The sequence below is a fragment of the Psammomys obesus genome, unplaced genomic scaffold, assembly GCF_907164565.1.
Source record: "Psammomys obesus unplaced genomic scaffold, mPsaObe1.curated_primary_1811, whole genome shotgun sequence".
NCBI classification, from domain to species: Eukaryota; Metazoa; Chordata; class Mammalia; order Rodentia; family Muridae; genus Psammomys; species Psammomys obesus.
The window spans coordinates 8,149,512-8,170,360 of NW_026585609.1; the positions used below are offsets into that span (position 1 = coordinate 8,149,512).

At 43.4% G+C, this 20,849-nt stretch overlaps 1 pseudogene; it reads right to left on the reverse strand.

Moving 5' to 3' along the window:
- Window positions 1–8,259: 8,259 nt before the first annotated feature.
- On the reverse strand, window positions 8,260–17,859 carry LOC129679950 (galectin-1-like; annotated as a pseudogene).
- Window positions 17,860–20,849: the final 2,990 nt, after the last annotated feature.

Consider the following 20,849-nt stretch of genomic DNA (forward strand, 5'->3'; position numbering starts at 1 on the left):
GCTCCTGGCTGCTGTAGGACCACAGACCTCCACGTGAAACTCGGGCTCCAACACGGCCTGGGACAGAGGGCCATGAATACCACCTCTCCATCGACTACTTGGACTTTATAATGCCATTATATGTGTATATTTATATATATAGTGACAAATTGCAGTTTCCAATGCCGTTATGATGTACAAATATGTAGTACTTATGAAGTAGAAAGGTGTCTGGAGATAAACATGTTATGTATGTGTGTATTCAAATATCCATTATAATAAGTCGTTGATCTGGTTCAGGGTTTCCGGTTTCTGAAGCACCATAAGTACTGGACCACGACCCAGGCTCATCTCAGATATCCTGATTGTTGCCCAGAGTCAGAGTGATGTTGCGCAGCTAAGCAGGGCGTTGAGGGGTCGGCTCTGGGCTAGCTCCGGGCTGCCACACACTTCCCTACGTCTGCCACCTGGAGGCGCTCCAAGACTGGCTTTTGTGCTTGAAGCCCGCTGGCAGCATTGCCGCCTTGCAACTCTCCCAAAAGGGCAAGCAGCTGGCTGCTCGCTGGTGGGTCTCACCAGACACAACTGTTGACACGGCTTATAGGCTGCGGCCTGAACTGCTGCCTCACGTCCTCTGTCTCCCAGCAGCGCGAGCTTCACAGTGTAGCTGCTCCACGCGAGGAACTGGCCAGCCTGCCTAAGGCCAGATCTGTTCAGCAACGACCTGTTTCTGTGGTCGCTCCAGGAAGCGGTACCTCTCCCTGTCCTAAGCGCAGTGCCAGCAGCCCCACAGCTCGTTAGGAGTGAAACAAGCTCCTGGCGGAGACGCCCCAGCAAACGGTATAGATTCGTCATTCTCTGTTGCATCTTTCCTTCCAATTTCGTGAGTTCACATTTTAAAAGCATCTTCTTGTAGACTTTGGCTTCTTCTTCTCCTTCTCTTCCTCCTCCTTCTTCGTTGTTCTGGAGCTATCTGCCCTGCAGTTTCCTTTTCCGCTGATGTGTCATCCTTTGGAGCCTTCACAGGTATCTCAGACTCCTAAGATTTCTATGGTGGGTGCTGGCAGCCATTGCTTTTTTTGTTTACACCTTTTTAATAAACAGAGTTACTAAAATCCAGTCTGACCTTGAACTCCCAGGCCTCAACTTCCTAGCCAAGATCACAGACTTGTGCCACTATGCCCTGTAGACGGAATCTCTTGTGTATTGTATAGATGAAACACCTATCAATTAAAAAAAAAAAAAAAAAAAAAAAAAAAAAAAAAAAAAAAAAAAAAAAAAAAACCAAACCTATGGCCTATAGCTTAGGCAGGAAATAGGAAGTGGGACATCCTGTAGGCAGAGGGATTCTGGGATAGAGCCAGGCATGGGAGATTCAGCTGGCAAGATGCAAGATGTAGGAGGATGGACGTATGGTGACTGAGCTCAGGAAACCAGGCCCAAGGCAAAAATGTGAATTAGTATAATGGTATATTTTAAGTTATAAGCTAGCCAGAAAAGAGCCTATATATATGGTGTAGGTATTTGTAGAATAATAATTGAGTCTCATGAGTTGTTATTCTGGGAGCTTGGGGCCAGGAAGAAAAACTCAATTATCAATAGTTTCCTCTGAGTTTGAGACTCATACACAGGCTCTATCCCTCCTTTGCCTCTACAAACACAATGACAGAGAGCAGCATTTCCTGTTGACTTAGTCTAAAGAACCTTGATTCTTTTCTCTGTTTTCTCACTAAGGTGCCCTCAAATGTCTCAAAGAGTATTTAAGAGATAATGGAAAATCAATATACAATTAATAATTTATACAATGCCACTAATACTGTGTGGATTAAAAACCTCACAATAAATTTTTTAAGATGAATTTTAAAATAAGCTACTGAGTTGGCACTATAATCCTGTGATAGAGTGCTTGCCTAGCATCCTTGGGGCCTGGAGTTGCCTCCATCCCCAGTATAAAAAGGAAAGAAAATCTTAATTATGTTGGGAGGGGAGGGTGTCATTAGAAAACTAAGAATAACAAGCCACTCCTGTTGGGGGTTGGTCTGGTGCTATGTATTCTAATGTTGATTCTGGCCCCCAAGATCTGGTTGCAGTTGAGAGTACATCCTTGAGTACACTGGTCTTTGTTGTATAAACCTTGCTCTACCTAAGTAAAAGTTAGTTAGTAAAGTTGCTGAAGCCTGTAACTGGACAGAAGAGAAGGAGGTGGAGCTTTGGTGGTGACCCAAATCAGGACAAGAAAGTACCCAAAGTTGTAGGCCTCCATCAGATCCCTCCCAGGAGAGTATAGGGAAAGCACCACCCCCACACACAGTATACTGCCTCTCCCCCCCTCGAAAGAGGAGAAATCGTGGGGGTCGAAGGGTCAAGGACACCAGGAGAACACAGGCCACAGAATCAATAAGCAGGACTCACAGGGCTTCACTTTCATTGACATGGAAGTCACAGAGCCTGCATGAGTCTGAGCTAGGTCCTCTGCATATATGTCATGGTTATTGGCTTGGTGTTTGGGGGTGGGGAGAGACTCCTGACAGTGGACGTTGGAGTGTCTAACTCTTTTGCCTGTTTGGGGGACCCTTTTCCTCCTACTAGGTTACCTGGTCCAGCCTTGATGTAAGGATTTGTGCCTGGTCTTACTGTACCCTGTGCCATGTTCAGTTGATGTCCCTAGGTGGCCTACTCTTTTCTGGGGGTGGGAGACTAGGGCAGAAGGGGCAGGTCTGGGGGAGGGGCACTGGGAAGAGCAGAGGAAGGTGAAGCTGCAGTCGGGATGCAGGAGAGAATTTTAAAAAAATCTTAAAATTAAAAACGGGGGGAGGGGGGAAGAAAACTAAAGATGCTTCTGTCCCTCCAAAATGTAAGACTTTAGGGAACTGACTTGAGGCGTATCGCCACTGAGAGAGAAACCAGGTGAAATGTCTGATAAAGGTGAGATTAGCCCTTGAGAGTCTCCTAACTTATAATTAGGGAAAATAGGGAAGAGTGGGGAGCTGAGGGCACTCATTATGATGACTGCTCAGAGAAGGAATGCAGAACGACCCAACAGGTTAGCCCTGCTTTCACACCTACTGCAAAAGCACAAACATCCACCTCCAAAAAATACAGTCACACTCACATGCGCACACACACACACACGCACGCACTCATAGTGAGTTTAGGAAAAACAAAGCCTGCACAGGTGGAAATGATTTCCAAAAAAAAAAAAAAAAAAAGTAGGAAAAGGGGAAACGGAAGTGCCCAGAAAGCATAAACATTAAAGGGAGGAGGGTCAGCCATTATAACTGTCTTAGAAAATTCAAGCAAAGCCAACTGACAGTGTTTAAATTAATGGATAAGTTCACCAGTTAAAAGATAACTATAAGATTTAACATAAGTACCTGCTGTTTAAGCAGCAGTGACCAATAGAAAATGGAACTTAAAAAAAAAAAAAAGGTTTTACAGAACCTCAAAGTCAGATCTTTAAAAGAAAAATCACATCATTATTGACAGTGTTAACGTAGACACAACAAAGAATAATTTGGGTTTAAGGGTTTAATTTAGATTATTCTAAATTGCCAATTACTTCTAAAATGATCTGTCAAGTCATAAATCCTAACAGAATTTTTCTACGAGACTTAAATATTCTAAAATTAATCCACCCTCCTCTCCATAAAAGAAAGGGAAGTGCTTGAAAAGTGAAAAGAACACAGGGGTGCCTACGATAGATTGATAACGCATAATAATTGAGTACACGCTAGCAATTCAAATACTCTTTCACATATGATTAGACAGGGTGCTTTTCTGAGTCAACTGCCTATTTGAACAAAGTAGTAAAATGCTAAAATAGCTCCTAATGCCTCAAAAGAGGAGTATGGGAAGCAGCTAGGACTTAGCACTTAGTGGAACCCAGAAGAAACAACATGATTCTCTGAAGTTGAGGGATGTTTCCAGGAGGAGGAGGCAGAAACAGGAAGTTCTCAAGGAATCTTGAGTAAATGGGGACTGGTCCTTCTTTGGAGTGTCACCCAGAGCAGGACATCCACAAAAAAAAAAAAAAAAAAAAAAAAGCAACAGAAAATGCTTCTGAAGGGAAAAGATTGACAGGTCCAAGGAAATAGAACATCAAAGGGCAGAGATTCAGTTCCATAAAGTAGATTCCTAAGTGACCACGTAATTATTGTTTCTAAGATAGTACTGAAAAATAATCGACTCTTTGTATGAACAGTATTTATTATTAAACTGTGTCGGAAGGAAGAATAATTGATCAGATATCAGAAGATCTTAGATTCACTTCCTAGATTCATTATTGGCCAGCTTGAAATTCAAATAACTTAGCGCTTGGGTCTTATATGTGAAAATTGAAGAGGAAGGAAGCCTCTGGATGAAGGGGGATTAGGTAATGATGTCACTCAAGCCCCAGATTGGTATTCAACTTTAACAAACCAGAGCAAAACAATTGCTTGGGCTTGCTCTCCCAGCACTGAAAGAGGGGACTCATAAAGACTGGAAAGCATTTCACCTGGCTTCAGTCCCATTTTAATTTCTCAGCCTGAGCTTCATTACCCAAGAAATCCACAGGGTGGCAATAACATTGAATAAAAAATAAGTGCAGAGTTAAAATCCTCAGAAGCTGTGTTCTCCAGAAGCTGATGTTTACAGCTCTCCCTTCCTCCTTTTTATGAAGTCACCAGGCTGCTGGAGCCAGTAGAACAAAGGCCACACACAAAGCCTGAGAGTGGGAGCCACGACCCACAGGGGAGGCCCAGCTATGATCTAGGCCCTTTGCCACACAAAGCAGGCTTTACCTTTCTCATACTTATTCGAAAGAAAGATATGTGAGACCGACAGACAAGAGGGAGAGCAGCTATCAAGTTATTGAAAGTGGTGGAGTAGCGAGCAGCAGAGGCAGAATTGCTTCCTTGGTGGACCACCTCTGAAGAGAACTGATTGCGCTAAGCCCAGAGGGCCTTCCTTCCTAACTGTCCCCCTTGGTACAAGAAATGATACTTTTATGATTTTCTTTATAAGAGAAAGGAAGCTTCAACAAGCTGGCGCGTTTTTAGGGCAGGCTAATCCAAATCATTTCCTAGTCGCTACTAAGCAATGATAGACAGCTCTAGCGATGTCAGTCTCTGGCTTTATATCTGTCACTCACCTTTCTTTCCTGCTGCTCAAACAGCCTCTGAGGAGCTGAGAGTGTGGGTCAGCAAGAGGACACCCTTGACTTGCCTAACGGGTATGTATGTCTCTGGGTTCAGCCCGTGGCAGCATGAAACAAACAAATTGTTTTTCACTGTCTCTTATTTTTATGGAGAAACTTAGGAGTTAGAAACAACAGAATCTCATCCAACTTGATTTAAAAGGGGAAAGAAACTATGGAGTGTTTCAAAGTATCCAAAGATGATAAGCTTCTTTGATCAAAAGACTGAAATTAAAAAAAAAAAAAAAAAAAAAAACAGAAAACCACCCTGAATTATGATAATTTTTCATACATGTCGTAATGTTTCATTTGAACTGTCAACTTGACACAACATAGAGTTACCTGGAAAGGGAAGGATAGTCCAGATCAGGTGGGCCTGTGGCCAGTTCTTAGGGGATTGTCATGGTTATGTTCAAGGATGTGGGAAGACCCAAGTTGAAAAGCTAGTGTCACCATTCTCTGGGTTTGGGTCCTGAAAGGGAGTAAGGGACCTGAGAAGGAAGCCTGGATGCAGTCGTTGCGCTCTGCTTTTGACTTCAGATTTGCCAAGCTACTTAGCATGCATGCCACTGTGAATTCAGTGATGGACCGTCACCTGCAACTATGAACTGTAAACTCTCCTGCATTCCCTTTTATCAGGGCGTCTTCTCACAGCAACAGAAATGGAACTAGAACACAGACCAAGCAACCATGATCCAACAGTATATTATACATAACTGAAGCGACGGCTCATGCTTCTAGTCCGAGCCCTCCGAAGGCGGAAACAGGAGGATCTCCGTCAGTTCACGGTCAACCTGGGCTGCAGACTGAAAGGCTATCCCCCAACAAAAAAAGTAAAAAAACCTGAAATGTAAAATGCTCCAAAGTCAAAACTTTTTGAGTACCAACATGACACTATGAGTGGAATATTCCACAACTGACCTCATATAATGAATCACACTCAAGACATCAAGACATAGATGTAATAAAAATATAATATATAATTACCTCTAGGCAATGTGTGTAAGGCGTGTGTGAAACAGAAATGAATTTCATGATTAGACTTGGATCTCTTTCCTACTGGGCCTCTTGTTATGTACATGTAAATATTCCGTAAAGTAATTTTTAAAGCCTCAAGCATTTGAAATAAGGGATTCTGAACACATACTTTGTTCCTTCTTTGTTCCCATTGCCATACCTTTCTTGACATGCCCAAAGTATTGCTTCTTCCTAGGGACTGACTCTCTTCCTTCTCACACATCTCTGACTCTGGTAACTAGAAAAGACAGACCCATGTGTTTGATTCCTTATTCACGGTCTCAAAGAAAGAGAATCTCACCCGGCCTGACAACAGCTGTAGTATAATTACGGATGAACAGGAGTAGTGATTATCAGTAAAGGATATTCGGAGACACAAATACCCTGAGGAAATGTCAGGCTGGACCAAAACGGAGGAATTTTTTTAAAAATGGTTTAGGGGATTGGAGAGGTGGCTCTGACTAGTGGCTTCATATGCAAGCTTGAGGGCATGTGTTTGACCCCCAGGACCCACACAAAAAAGCCACATGTGCCAGCGAACACCTGTAATCTCAGCGCTGGCAAGGAAGAGACGGGAGGATCCCTGGAGCCTGTGGGACAGCCAGGCTGGCTAAAGCAGTAAATTACAGGGTCGGTGACAAACGCTACCTACAAACTGAGGTGGAGAGCAATTGATGAAGGCATACAACATAGATCTCTGACCTGCACATACGTGCATATATGTGTGTGTATGTATGCACAAATGTTTACACAAATATGAACACATATACATAAATGCACTGATTAAATTATTAAAGATTTGAGCTCAGGGTGTAACTGAATGGCTGAGCACTTGCCTTGCCTGTGAGGCACTCTGGGTGCCGTCTCTGCTACCGGAAAAATAGATTAATAAAGAAATAAGCTTATTTCTCAGATAATCGGGATGGAATTCTAAGTTACTTAGCATATTTAAGCACATCCCTGTTCCCACAGTGGTAGTACCGTAAAACTTACAGAAGTGTCAAGTAGACTACAGATTTAGATAGCTTCTCACAGTATTTAGAGTCAGGTAAAAATTAGAAAATTCTGAATTAATATTTATAGTATATCTACTACACTTGCTCATTCTAGCATGCATTGCTTTTTTTAAAATGCTCATTTATGATAGGGCCAGAGAAGAAATATACAGGAGAACCACAAAACATTACTTTAAAGCCACTTACTAATGGCTAGAGGGATGGATCAGTAGTTAAGAACACTGGCTGCTCTTCCAGAGAAATCAGGATCAATTTCCAGCACCCACATGGAGACTCACAACCCTATATAACTCCAGTCCCAGAGTATCTGATGCCCTCTTCTGGTCTCCTCGGGCGTTACATGGTATAGACACATGTAGGCAAAACACCCATATGCATAAAATAAAATGGAAAGAACAAGATATAACAATAAGGAATAGATTTGAAATAGTGCCAAGGATTACCCAAACTTGACAAGAACCGTTAGAGAGTCCACGCCCCTGGGAAAATAGCACAGACTTGCTTAAAGTATGTTTGCCACAAACCTTCAATTTGTGTGTGTGTGTGTGTGTGTGTGTGTGTGTGTGTGTGTGTGTGTGTTTTAAATGCAAACTCAGGAAAGCACATTTAAGTGAGATGTGTTTATACAAAACAAAAGTGTGTGCTCAGATTGCCACATGCTTGTGAAGCAGCACAATGACACCATTAAGGAGGGCTGTCAGAGTTGAGTGAGATCCGACACTGACTCTGAGCAAAATCCAAAGACTCCCATAACTGTGAGGCGGTCCGGTTGCATACTGCTTTTCATAATGCCCATTGAAAGTAATGCTAAGGGAGCTCAAGGAATGGCTCAGAAGCTAAGAGCGCTGACCCAGGTTCACTTCCCAGCAGCCACATGGCAGTCACAACCCTATGTAACTTCAGTCCCAGAGGATCTCCTTGCCTGCGTGGGTGCTGGGCACTCACTCATGCCACAGACACATGCATGCAGGCAGAACACCCATAAGCATTTTTTAAAAGAATGAAGGTAATGTTAGGCATAGTATCAGTTAACACATATCAAAATGCCAAAAATGTATCGGGTATTCTATATCAATCGCTGCCATCATCACAGTCCTAAGAAGCACAAAGAAGTCAGGTCATTGAATTCTCACCAGAGTGTGCAGGTATCATCGTCATAACCGTCATGGCTCCATTTTACAAACCAGAAAGCTGAGTGATGAGAAATATGTTTCTGCGCTCAAAAACTTGTCATTCTTCCTGAGCAAACTTTTTTGGTGTCTGTTTTGAACTAGGCAATCTGCTAACCTTGAACACAGTATGGTTTCGCTGAAGGACATGAGTCACATTTCCAGAGGTTCATAGTCCAGTGATATTAGAAACAGGAGAGGCTTGATAGGTAATGGGAAGTTTGAACGCAATCCTAACGGAATAATGAAAGTTCTTGAGTATGCCAGAAGAAGGATATTTAGACACATGAGATAGTCATTTATTATGGAGACCAGGCAGCACAGGAAAGAAGATCACCAGAAGGACAACTCAGTTACCTATCTGACCTGAGGATGCGGACAGGACCCCATAACCCTTGATGAAGACACACTAGACACCTATAATTCATCAGTATTTTCTTTCATTCTGAACTCGCACACCCCTCCCTACACAAGTCCTTTTTATGCTTGCTTTGAGGGGCAGTGTTAAGAGACCAGCATGTTCCAAAGCAATTGATCTGCCACTGAAGTAAACCCAGGCATTCTCAGATTCCTTCTTAGGAGAATCTGGCAACTTTTACCAAGCAGTGAGTTTGCACAAAATATAAAATTAATTTAGTAAAACTACCTGCATCAGTTATTACTTTCAGAGGCAACTAATGGAGGAGAGGTTTATTTGGGCCTACAGGTTAGGAGAGCACAGCCCACCATGAGAGGAAAGACATGGTGGTCCTCATGGCGTCAGGAGCATGAAGCTGCTTGCTCACACCTAGCAGATTAGGAAACAGAGAATGAGCAGTGCTGGCACTTGGCTGGCTTTCTTCTTTTTCTCCTTTGTAATTCAACCCAGGGCCTCAGCCTATGGCATGGGGCTGCCCACATTCGGGGTGGGTCTTCCTCTTCCACTTAACCTCTCTGGAAGCGCCCTCAGACACCCAGAGGTGTGCCTGCAGGCCGACTTGAATTCCGGTGGCGTTTACACAGAAGGTTAGTCATGACACGGAGCAACTGAAACAATAGATAAGCACCCAAAATAACCTGCCTGGGCTCTCTGAGCCTCATCTTTGTAAGTGTTTCAAAATTTTATTTCCAGAGCCTGGTGTGGTGGCACACACCTGTAATTCCACCACTGGGGGAGGCAGAGGTAGGTGGATCTCTGTCGGTTGGAGGCCAACCTGGTCTACAAAGCAAATCCAAAGGACAGCCAAGGCTACACAGAGAAACCCTGTCTCAAAAAAAAAAAAAAAAACCCTAAGAAAGAATTTATTTCCAGCCTGTGGGAAGACACAGCGGGGAAGGATCCTTATTACCAGTCCTAGCAACCTGAGATCAGTCCCCAGAACCCACACTGTAGAAGGAGAAAACTGATTCCTACAAGCTGACCTCTGACCCCCACGGGACATGTCTCCCATGGCACACATGCTTATGCATGTACACAAACACACACATCCACTGAATTGATCGATTGACTGATGATTACAAAAGATCGTAAACGTGTTTCATTTTACTATTCATTTGATTCTGCTCAGTTACGGCGTGCAAGCTGGGAAAATTCTGGTGCTCAATAAATAATAGTAATTTATATCTTTTTTTATCACAAAGTTCACACATGTTGCATAAAGTTCTTTATTACCTGTAGCAGGTCTTGAGAACCCTACTCAATTCTACCTTTTACAGTCTACAGCTACACTGTTACAGGAGGCAAAGCTACACCCCTGTCTCAGCCCAGGACCTGTATTAATCATTATTCTGCTGCCATGATAAAGACCGAGAGCAGAGGCAACTTGGAGAAGAAAGGCTTTGCTCCATCTTACTCTTCCAGGTCAAAAACTGTTGATGGCTTTTCTCCCTCAGCAGCATAGCTTCTTCCATCACTGTGGAGGCTTGCCAGGGACAGGAAGCTTCCAGGCCAGCTCCAGCTTGATTTCCTCATGTCCTCTGCTCGCAGTGTATCAATAAGGTCAAGCCTGGATGGAGCTGGCCTGGAACAGGCTCTACAGTCTACCCAGCTCTTCCAGCTGTTATCCTCCTGCCTCAGTCTCCTGGGTACTAGCATTGCCAGCTTATGCCTCAATGTAAAGACTTCTATAGCATTTTTCGCATGTCTGTCACACAGGTCTAAAGCTATGTTGTACCTCATGGCCATCCCTTTTTAGCTCCCTGTAAGCCTCTCCTGAGATGTTCTTTCTACTGCAGAGAAACTTTTCAGTAGTCGGTAGAATATCAGCTAGGTCATGTGGTCTTTCCCTCCCAAGCCAGTTCTTGTTACTCTACCCGGAAAGTGTGGGCTTGAACCTCCAGCTGACCCTTCTGCATTCACAATCAGCCCTCAGCAGTTTGTTCCTAGACAAGAGCCCTCCTTTCTCTCCATTTGTTTATTTTCTTTCAGTGTGACTCACTGACTCCTTTTTTCCCTTACCTCATTACTGTATTTAATTAAGTAAAACAAACTTTCAATGGTGGTTATCTCTGGTGAGTGGAATGATGGGGGAGGCTTGAAAGGGATTATAAGTGTGTATCCATCACATCTAGTTTTGGGGGGTTTTGGTTTTTGTTTTTGTTTTGTTTTTCTTTTCAATCAGAGAAAGAAATAAAGAAGTTGTGAAAGAAAATGTTCCTGGGCTCCAGAGTCTGAAAGGCAGGAAGTGGTAGCATGGCCTTGAGCTGAGCCCTTTCCTCAAGCTGTTTTTCACTGAACACGTGAACGTAAGAAAGGCAACTTCAGAGTCCCACCGATGACTCACTGGCCTCCAATCTCCTTTCAATCAGCAGGCTGGGTGTACAAATTAGGATTAGTTCTGGAATGTAGGCTTTAGACAGGGTAGAAGCTAAATCATTTGTTGCAAAATGTCTCCACCTACTATAGAATTTAGTGAGCCCAAGAGAAAGTTTTGAGCAATATTAGTATGAAGACAGGCCTCTTTACAGGCTGAAATATTTGTGAATGGTGCAGAACTTTATTGACTTTATGCACTGTAAATAAAATGCAATCAAATTAAAGCATGGCAGGGCAGCACATTCCTATAATCCTACTAGAAGAGTAAGGCAGGAGGATCAGCTCAATCTCCAGGACAGCCTAGGCTGTAGAGTACGTTCAAAACCAGCCTGGGCTGATGGTAAATTCCAGGCTAGACTAGAGTAGTGAGTGAGACCATGTCTCAAAATTAACCAAAACAATTAAACACACACACTGCTTATATCCTGAAGTGCGTCAAAGGCAGGAAGTGTCTAAGAAGAATCAAGGTCTGAGGCAAGGGAAACATTGTCCCTGAAGTTACTCAAATCTCTGCCTCGGCTCACAGGAGGGGACATTTCTTGCCTGTCTCCTGCAGAAACTGAGACATTCTTGGAAATTGTTCTTCCTAAATAGTACTAGAGTCCCCCAGCCATCACGCCTGCCCAGGACAATTTAGGATGAAGCAGTTGGGAGAGGTTTAAGTAAAGATGCTAGAGCTTAATGGGAAACAGGAAGTTGCTCCTCTGAGCCATTTTCAGCCAAGCCTCTTGATGCGTACAGGAACTCTACCTTCTTGGCCCTGGCCTCTGAGCTCTCGGATCACGTCCATCCATTTAGATGAAGGAGAAGAGTGAGAAGGTACCACTCCCTCTCTCTCAGCCCTGGTCATTCTTTCCTATTGAGAGTGCAGAGGACTTTCTCCAGTCCAATTTCAGCTTTATTTACTCTTTTCTAAACAACTTTCCTAGGCCCTGGAAGCACCCTCCTCTAAAGACACTACCCAGTAGAAGCGAGTTATCTCTCTACAATCTCCGAGCAGAGCCCCCCAGGGCCGGTCCTGTTGGAATTTGTAAGTGAATAGAGTTTAGTCATAACAGTTGGGTTTTGCTTGACTCACTTTGTGAGTCAGGCAAAGAGATGGCAACGTGCCTCCCTTAAGATGTGTGGCCACACGCATGCCCTTCCACCCTGAAAAGCCCAAACGCATCCTGGCTTACGTGTCATGGAACATCCATCATCCTCAAAGCCTGATAAAAGAAGGGAGATCATACACGCCCATATTCTCCAAAGCTGCCGTGCAAGTGTTTCCCTGCCAATGATAAGAAAGGGCAGACTCTTAGTGGTTGGCTGTGGCAGGTACTAATCTAAGACCCTTACATGTGTTGTCTCATTTAATCAGCACAGCATCCTTAAGAAAGAGGAACCATTACTATCTCCACCTTGCAATTCAGGAACAGAACCTTTCAAAATGCTTCCAATTCTGTGAGATGAAAAGCCCGGAAAATAGCTTTACGTCTCCATTCTTAAACATCCTGGATGCAAGTCAGAGAACCAGTTAATTCAGTCCCTTCCAAGTTCCAGGCTCTCTCCAGGTGCCGAGAATCACAATGGTGCTGGCAAGTTAAAGACTATGTTAAACCTAGGGTACCAGAAATCGCGTTTCACCTAAGCTGGTTCTCAGGTATGAAGGGGAGCTACTCACCAGTTTAGTGTCCAGGAAAGATGGTTAAGTAACCCTTGATATACAGCATTCAGAGATTCCTCTGCCACATGAACTTCCTGTGTGTTCTCCCACAGGCTTCCACCAATCCATCAAACAAGACCTGGCTGCCTGAGTGCTACAGTGTGCTATGGATGCCACAGTGCGTTCGTGGAGGTCAGAGGATGGCTTGCAAACCTTGGCTCTCATCTTTTCATCACGTGGGTCCAAGGATCAAACTCGGGTTTTCAGGAGCCCTCCCTAGGCTGGGGGGCCACCGGTCTCGTGTGGCATCCTGCTAACCTTTCTTCAAATACAGTCAGATAAACTCTCAGGGGGATACCTGAGAGGTTTAACTGAAAGATTCTCTGGTTTTAAGTCCTGAAAACCTGCTTTCAAATAACTTCAGCTAGTCAGGGGAAATGCATTGCCCAAGACCACACTGTCCACCTGGCCTGACTTCTTCACTCATCCCATGGACCATGTTCTTTTCAGCATCCTGACATCACTATCCCAAGATAGGAATGTCTCTTCCCTTGGGCTAGGAATTCCAGTCTGTAAAAACATTCTCAGCTCCTGGCAGGTAATCATGTTCATAATACTCTGAATGGCCTTCGCTTAGCTCTGTCGTGTGTTCCAGTGTGTTAAACTGGGTGTCGGTCCAGTGTTTAGGAAAGTCACAACCGCCTGATATTTAAGATTCTGACAACACTGGTCCTCCATCTTCAGGCAGTGATTTAAGCTTCAGTTCATTCTGGAATTTTATCTGTCACTTTTGGTTGTTTTAAACTATTCATTCATAAATGCTCTATTCATTTATAAATGACAGCCTCTTATGAGAATGTTCTCCCAGCCATGCAGAATGCAACAACCTTGTGGTGCTTACTTACTGTTTTTCTTCTTCTCCTCTTCCTCCTCGTCCTCCTACCTATAGTGCGAAGGGTTGCACCTAAGGTCTAATGCATAATAAAACTTTTTTTTTTTTTGCACTTTTCCCTTTGAGACAAAGTCTCATTAAGTTACCCCCAGATGATCTGGAACGAACAGTGGACCCCAGGCTGACCTTAACCTTGCAGTTCTCCATCCTCAAACTTCCAGATGGGGCCCTGTGAGCAGACACATGAACTGGACACCTGAGTCCCATTGAATCTTCTCAGTTACCTTGTTTTCCTGTATTTCTGGGATCAAGGTGTTGCCAGAAAGTGGGACTTTGTATTGTCAGTGTCCATGCTGATTTGGCTTCCGTGACAAATCTGTAGCTACCCACTCTTCTGATGTGAACCACAATCATATTCTTGTAGTTTTTGTAATCTTGAGGAGACTACAAAAGGTATGAACCACATTGCACACAGATTCTGTTCTGAGAAAGAATCATACAGTGTCAGGGCATGGCGGACAGGCAGGTGGGAGGGAAGGGAAGGAGACAGGGAGGGAGAGAAAAACAAGGGAACATGATAGAAGGTAATTACTTGCACAGAATTCCTTAAAGAGACATAGCTAGGATTAGGAATGATGCTGAATCCCCAGGGCTGACAATAGCAGAGTAGCCACTAAAGATTACAGGTTTCAGAGAGTAAGAAAAAAACAGTTACCAGATCCCAGCTTCAGGGAAATTACTATGTGGACAGCCACCAGACAAGATTTGCTGCCTTCAGGAACATGACCCAGGACCCACAATGCTGGGGGAGGGATCCTTGGACAGTAAATATCCTAAATCACCTTGTTCTCTTTCTTTTGTCTCTTAGTAATGTTTACTAGTGGCTGGACCCACCCACCCACAAGCCAGAGGTCATCAACAGAAGCTGTCCAAAGTGGTTATCTCCTAGGGCTCTGAGCAAGAAGGAAAGGAAGCAAGAATGGACACACACAATCTTCTTTCCTTCTCTCTGCTCTATTATTTTATTTAATATTATTTTTTTAATATTTTTAATATTATTTTTATTTTTCCCAGGCTAGCCTAAACTCACTCTGTAGTCCAGGCATGCCTCCAGCTTACTTTCTTTTAACTTTTCATACATGCATGCAATATGTTCGGAACATATCCATCCCCACTACACTCTCCTGTCCTTTCACTCCTTTCAATGACCGTTTTCTTTCCGAGTAGTCTCCCTCCTGCTTTATTCTCCTCCTCCTCCTCCTCCTCCTCCTCCTCCTCCTCCTCCTCCTTCTTCTTCTTCTTCCTCTTTCTCTGTCCTCTCTCTTTCACACACATTTTACACATGTGCAGGACTTGTGCAAGTGGCCACAGCTCAGCTACTATGTAGCCAGAAGACAGAGTCTCATGTTACTGCTTTCCATCCTCCAGCTCTTACAATCGTTCCATCTCCTTTTTGGTGACGTTCCCTGAGGTTGGAAAAGATGTCCAATTTGAGGCCACACACTCAACAGTCACTTGGTCTCAGCACTTTGTCCTGTTTTGAGTCTCTGTAGCGACCAAAACCACTCAGCCAAGGCTGAGAGTAGCACTCATCTAAGGGCATACACATTTAGAGGGAACTTTGGCTATGTGACCATTTGGCAGAGCATCACTACCAAGGTCCCCCACTTAGGGCCTGTGAGCTCTGCAGCCACAGCTTTTCCCCAAGTTTATAGCAAAATAGATAACTTTATTCAGACTTTATAATAATTTCCTCCTTTATTTAGCTACAAAAGAGTAGATTTCTATGTGACTTTTCTTTATATTCTAAGTTGTGGCTACTCTATCCCAGCACCCCCCACCCATCATCTACCTCTCCCCATTTTAACCTTTCCAGCCCTCATGACCCTTTCCTCCACTGTCATGTTTTAGTATCCCTCCTGCCAAGACATCTTTCCCACACACACACCACTTCTCCTGACATCTTTCTTGCTTCCTAACTTTTCTAAACACTCACTCCAACACAGAAATTTAAAACTTTGAAGCTAGGTTCCAATATGAGAAAGAAAAACAAAACATAAAGGCATTTATCGTTCTGGGCTGTGGTTACCTCACTCTGGGTAGTTTTCATCTCTGTTTTGAAAATGGCCGACTTTCCTTTCTCTTCATCGATGAGCACTCTACTGGGTATATGGAGCACGTCTTCACTATGAAGTCATCATGGGGTGCACAGCGAGGCTGGTTCCATTCCCTAGCTATCGTGAATAGGGCTGCAGTGTGCACGAGTCTCTGTAGTAGGATGTGAAGTCCTCTGGGTATATGCCCAGATATAGCCGAGTCACGTGGTAAGCCTATTTTTAGCTTTTTGAGAAACGTCCACTCTGGCTTCCACAGTGGCTATGCCAGTTTGCGGCCACGACCAAGAGTGGAAAAGGCTCTCCCTGGTTCCCGTGTCCACGCCATCATTTTTTCTATGTTTTCTTGATGACAGTCATTTTTACTGGGCTGAGAGGAACTCTCAAAGTAATCCTAATTTATTTCCCCACGGCTAAAGATGTTGAGTACTTTGAATGATGGTTATTAGCTGTTCGTACTTCTCTGTACACTTCTGCAACTCAAGTTTAAAAGTTGGGTTATTTGTTTACTCGTAGTTTTTTTTTTTAATACTTTGTGTACTCTTGATATTGACCCTGACAGATATACAGTCAAGACTTCTTCATACTATAGGCTGTCCTTTACACAATTGACAGTTTCCTTTGTTGTACAGAAACTTTTTAACTTGATGAGGTCCATCTGTCCATTGTTAGTCTTCTATCCGGGGCAACTGGAATCCCATTTAGAAAGTCCTGACCTTTGCCAACACCTCATAGAGTGCTCTCTACCTTTTACCCTAGCAGTTTCAGGGTTAGGTCATTGATCCATTTGCAGTTCAATTTGGTGCAGTATAAGCAATAAGGCTCTAGTTTCATCCTTCTACATATAGACGTCCAGTTTTCCCAGAACTGTTTATTGAAATTTTTATCTGTAGTGTACCTTGAAGTCAGGCATGGTAAATTAACAACCTCCCTCAACCCCCACCAGCCCCGAACCCCCAAACATGTAGCACATTAAGGATTGCTTTGGCTATCTGGAAATTTCTGTGCTTTCATATAAATTTTAAGGTTGTTTTGGTTTGTTTTTGTTTTCTATTTCTGTGAAGAATGGCACTGGGATTTTACCTGGCATTGTCCTGAATCTATGACTTGCTTTTGGTAGAACAGACCTTGAACTTTGATCATCCTATCCCAGCTTCTAAAGATTCAAGGATTACACATTTGAACCGTCAAACCTAGCTATATTATCTTCTCCTCTCTTCTTTTTTCTTTTCCTTTCCTTCCTCCTACTTCTTTCCTCTCTCCCTCCCTCCCTCTTCTTTCTGCCCCAGTCCTTCTTCTTTTCTGAGACAGGGCCTCACACAGCCTGAGCTTGTCCTCAAATTCACTATGCAGTTGAGGGTGATCTTTCTGGTTCCCTGGTTCTAGTTCTCAGTCTCTCAGATTTATAGGCATAAAGCACCGTCATTTGGAACTTGCCTTATTGTTATTAACTTTAAGTTAGCCTTGTCTTGGAAAGCCATTCCACCAAGGTGATAAGAAAGTTCAGTGGTTTTAGCACAGCTCTTCCTATCCTTCCCATCTACATCCAGCCTGTGACTCTCTGTCTGTCTGTCTGTCTGTCTGTCTGTCTCTCTCTCTCTCTCTCTCTCAAAAGGAGCAGAGGCAGCTGTCTTTATTGAGGGCTGTGGGCTGGCTGGCTTTACCTTGAAGTCACCATCGGCTGCCACGCAGTTGATGGCCTCCATGTTGATGCGGCTGGGGAACTTGAACTCATGCCCAGCCGGCAGCTTGATGGTCAGGTCAGCCTATTCAAAGGTGATGCATACCTCCACGACGCTCCCCGGATGGAAGGGGAAGGCAGGATCCCTGTGTTCGGTCCCCCAGGCTCCACCACCCTTGCTATTGCACACAATGGTGCTGGCGTCCCCATGGGCGTTGAAGCGAGGGTTGAAGTGCAGGCACAGGTTGTTGCTGTTTTGCCCTGGGTTCAGCTCAAAGCGTTTGGCATCGGGGGCCACCTCGCCCTGAACTCCGATAGACTCCCCAGGTTTGAGATTCAGGTTGCTGGCGACCAGACCACAGGCTATGACTGACATGAAGGGGGAATCCCTGTGCCCTGCTGAACCAGCCATCTGAAGACTCCACGGCAAAGACCCGGCCCGTGAGGCTTACACAGAGCAAGCCTGTCACTCTAACCATGCTTTCATGCACACCGCCTACGTGGCACCGGTGCCCAAGCTTAGTAGTTCTGTTGCTCTGCACTACAGTAATCAAACCACGTTTGCCCCCAGGACAAGATGCAATCCAAATCCACCAGTAAAAAAATTAAAAAAAAAAAAAATTAAAAAAGATCCTGCACCTCAGTCACTCCATCAGGCCCAAAAGAGGTAGAGCCCAGTCCTAATTTAACCATAGTAGCTGATTGTCCCTTTCCTAGCCTCAAGAACCTCCTGGCCTTGAATCCTGTTTTCAAGTCTCTTCTCAAAGACACCAACTCTTCTCCGCTCTACTCCAAACACCCAAGTGTAGTTTCCTTAGTGGGTTTGCATTTTCACAAAGTCAGTCTTCTTGAGACAGATGCTGTTTTCAGCCTGCCAGCTACTAGATGCCAAAATCTCAGCTTTCATTTTGAAATCAGAAAAATAAAATAAAATAAAATAAAAATCACAGAAACAGACCCAGTTAGAAGTCTCTTGGATTTTTCTACTGGAACATAAATAAAAGGCAATTTAATTTACATAAATCAAATTTGGAAATGTAGATGGACTTGGAACTGCTTTGCAGAAGCTAGAGTTGAGGCTGATTCTAACATATAATACAAATACAAAAATCAGCTTATAAAAGATAGAAATGATGAGCTGGGCGTGGTAGCTGGGCGTGCCTTTAATTCAAGTACTCTGGAGGAAGAGGCAGGCTGATCTCTGTGAGGTCTGGTCAGCCTGTCTTGCATATTGAGCTCCAAGCTACTCAAGGCTTGTAGACTCAAGGCTTAGTGAGACCCCGTTTCAAGAAAAACAAACAAACAAAAGCAAAAGCAAATAAAATATAAATATAAATAATAAAAATAAAAATGAAAAAGCGAAGCACCCACAGCCTTGTAATTTATCTCACTTTTAATATATCCTCTGTCCCTCTTTGCTTCCATGTATCTGAGCCTGGGTGGCTGATGAAAATGGAAGAATGTGGGGAGATGAAGGTAGCCATAATCAGGGTGTTTCTATCATCTATCATTTCTAAACAAGTGCTCTCCTGAATGAATACTGGATCACTGGGCTTTCTGGAGCTGCTGGAATCATATCTTCTACATGGGGAAAATAAAACAGCAATAATAAAAATCCCAGCTTTAACCAACCTGAGTTTGAGTCCCAGGCCTATTATTTCCTAACCTATGACAAAGTTATGCAAACAATCTGAATTTGGGCTTTGAAGATCTGGTCGTGGGTTAGGAATAATAAATATGTCACCTTTGTACTACCATGGAAGACACCAAAAAATAATAGTGCCTCCTACTAATATAGAAATCATATACCATAATTTCAGGCAGTCCTGAAAATATGATAGCTCCATACTGAACTGACCTAGGTATGGTGACTCATAAGTTTAGAGGAGATTGAGGCAACCCAGCATTTTATTGACAGTCTTCTATTTCTTGTATCATCATGGCCTATTTCCGTAGGCTCATGCAGCTTGCTTAATAGTCTTAGCCATAAGAGAGACAAGGAAAGTGCCAAATAATCTTGAGGGACAAGAACATATTGAGATCAGAAACTGAGACTAAGGTGTGCCCAGTCACGCCTCCAGAGCACTGTCTGCCAAGGCTATTTCCTAAGTCACAGGGAGTTGACTGAGAGTGGATTTCATCTGCTAAATCTGAGTAACAGGATAGCAGACAGTCAAGACTGTATCCAACCAACAACCAAGCCTTGTCCAGGAGGACTGTGGGTATACATTCAGTCACTCCTTAATGTCATTGTATCGAATTTCTCCCCTTTCACACTTTATAAATAACAGTTTAGGTCAGAGCTGGCAAAACGGTTCAGTGGGTAAAGGTACTTACTACAAAGCCAAGTGGGTACCCATAATCCCTGTCATCAAAGGAGAAAATTGACTCTCATAGGTTGTCCTCTGACTACCACATCCATGCCCTGACATACACATGCCTGCTTCAGCAAGTATGCATACATACACACACATATACATACATACATACATACATACACAGAGAATAAATGTTTAAAAGTGTTTAATTTTACTTATTATTATTGTGTGAACATGCCTATAATGTGTATGTAACTGTGGCTGTGCTCATGCTTATGTGTGGCTGTTAGTGGACAGCCTTCAGGAATTGGTTCTTTGTTTCCACCATGGGTCCTAGGGATGAAACTTAGGCTTGGTGACACATGCTCTTCACATATTTTGACACAATGAAGCTGATAACCTTCTTGGTATAATTTGTGTTATTGCCTTTTTCTTAATATAGTTAAATAGCTCGCTATCATTTATACATATCAGTACAATAGCATTATTCTGTTTTCTTAGAGGTTTATATGTTCAATGACATCCTTTCAATGTCCTGTTCCTTAACAGTATTGGGGAGACAGTTCACTTCATGGGAGCCATGTATGTGCTCACATGTGGCTTAGGTTAGGAATTCTGAATGGGAATCAGCCTCATGACATCAAGACAATTGAGATGGGAGTAGGCCTAACCTGATGTATAACAATGACTTTTCTGCTGCACACTTCCTCCTTTTGCTCACCTTCTGATTTACAGTGTTCTCGGCTTCTTGTTTTCTAGAACAGCAGTCACTCAAAACATCATCCCCCTAAACAGAGTAATGTGCCTACTTGATTCCTGCAATTTTGTTTTTATGAACTAATTTACTTGAACTGAAGTCTACTTGTTTGATATTTCTAGTTTCTATTTTTAATTTGTCACTTTTGAAACAAGTTTCAAATTCATTTACTTGGTTTTGTTTTTGTTTTCATGTATTGTGGAGGGCATACATGAACAAATGGGGACACGTGGAGGATAAAGGACAGCTCACAGTCGTTGGTTCTTTGCTTCTACCACGTGGATCCTAGGG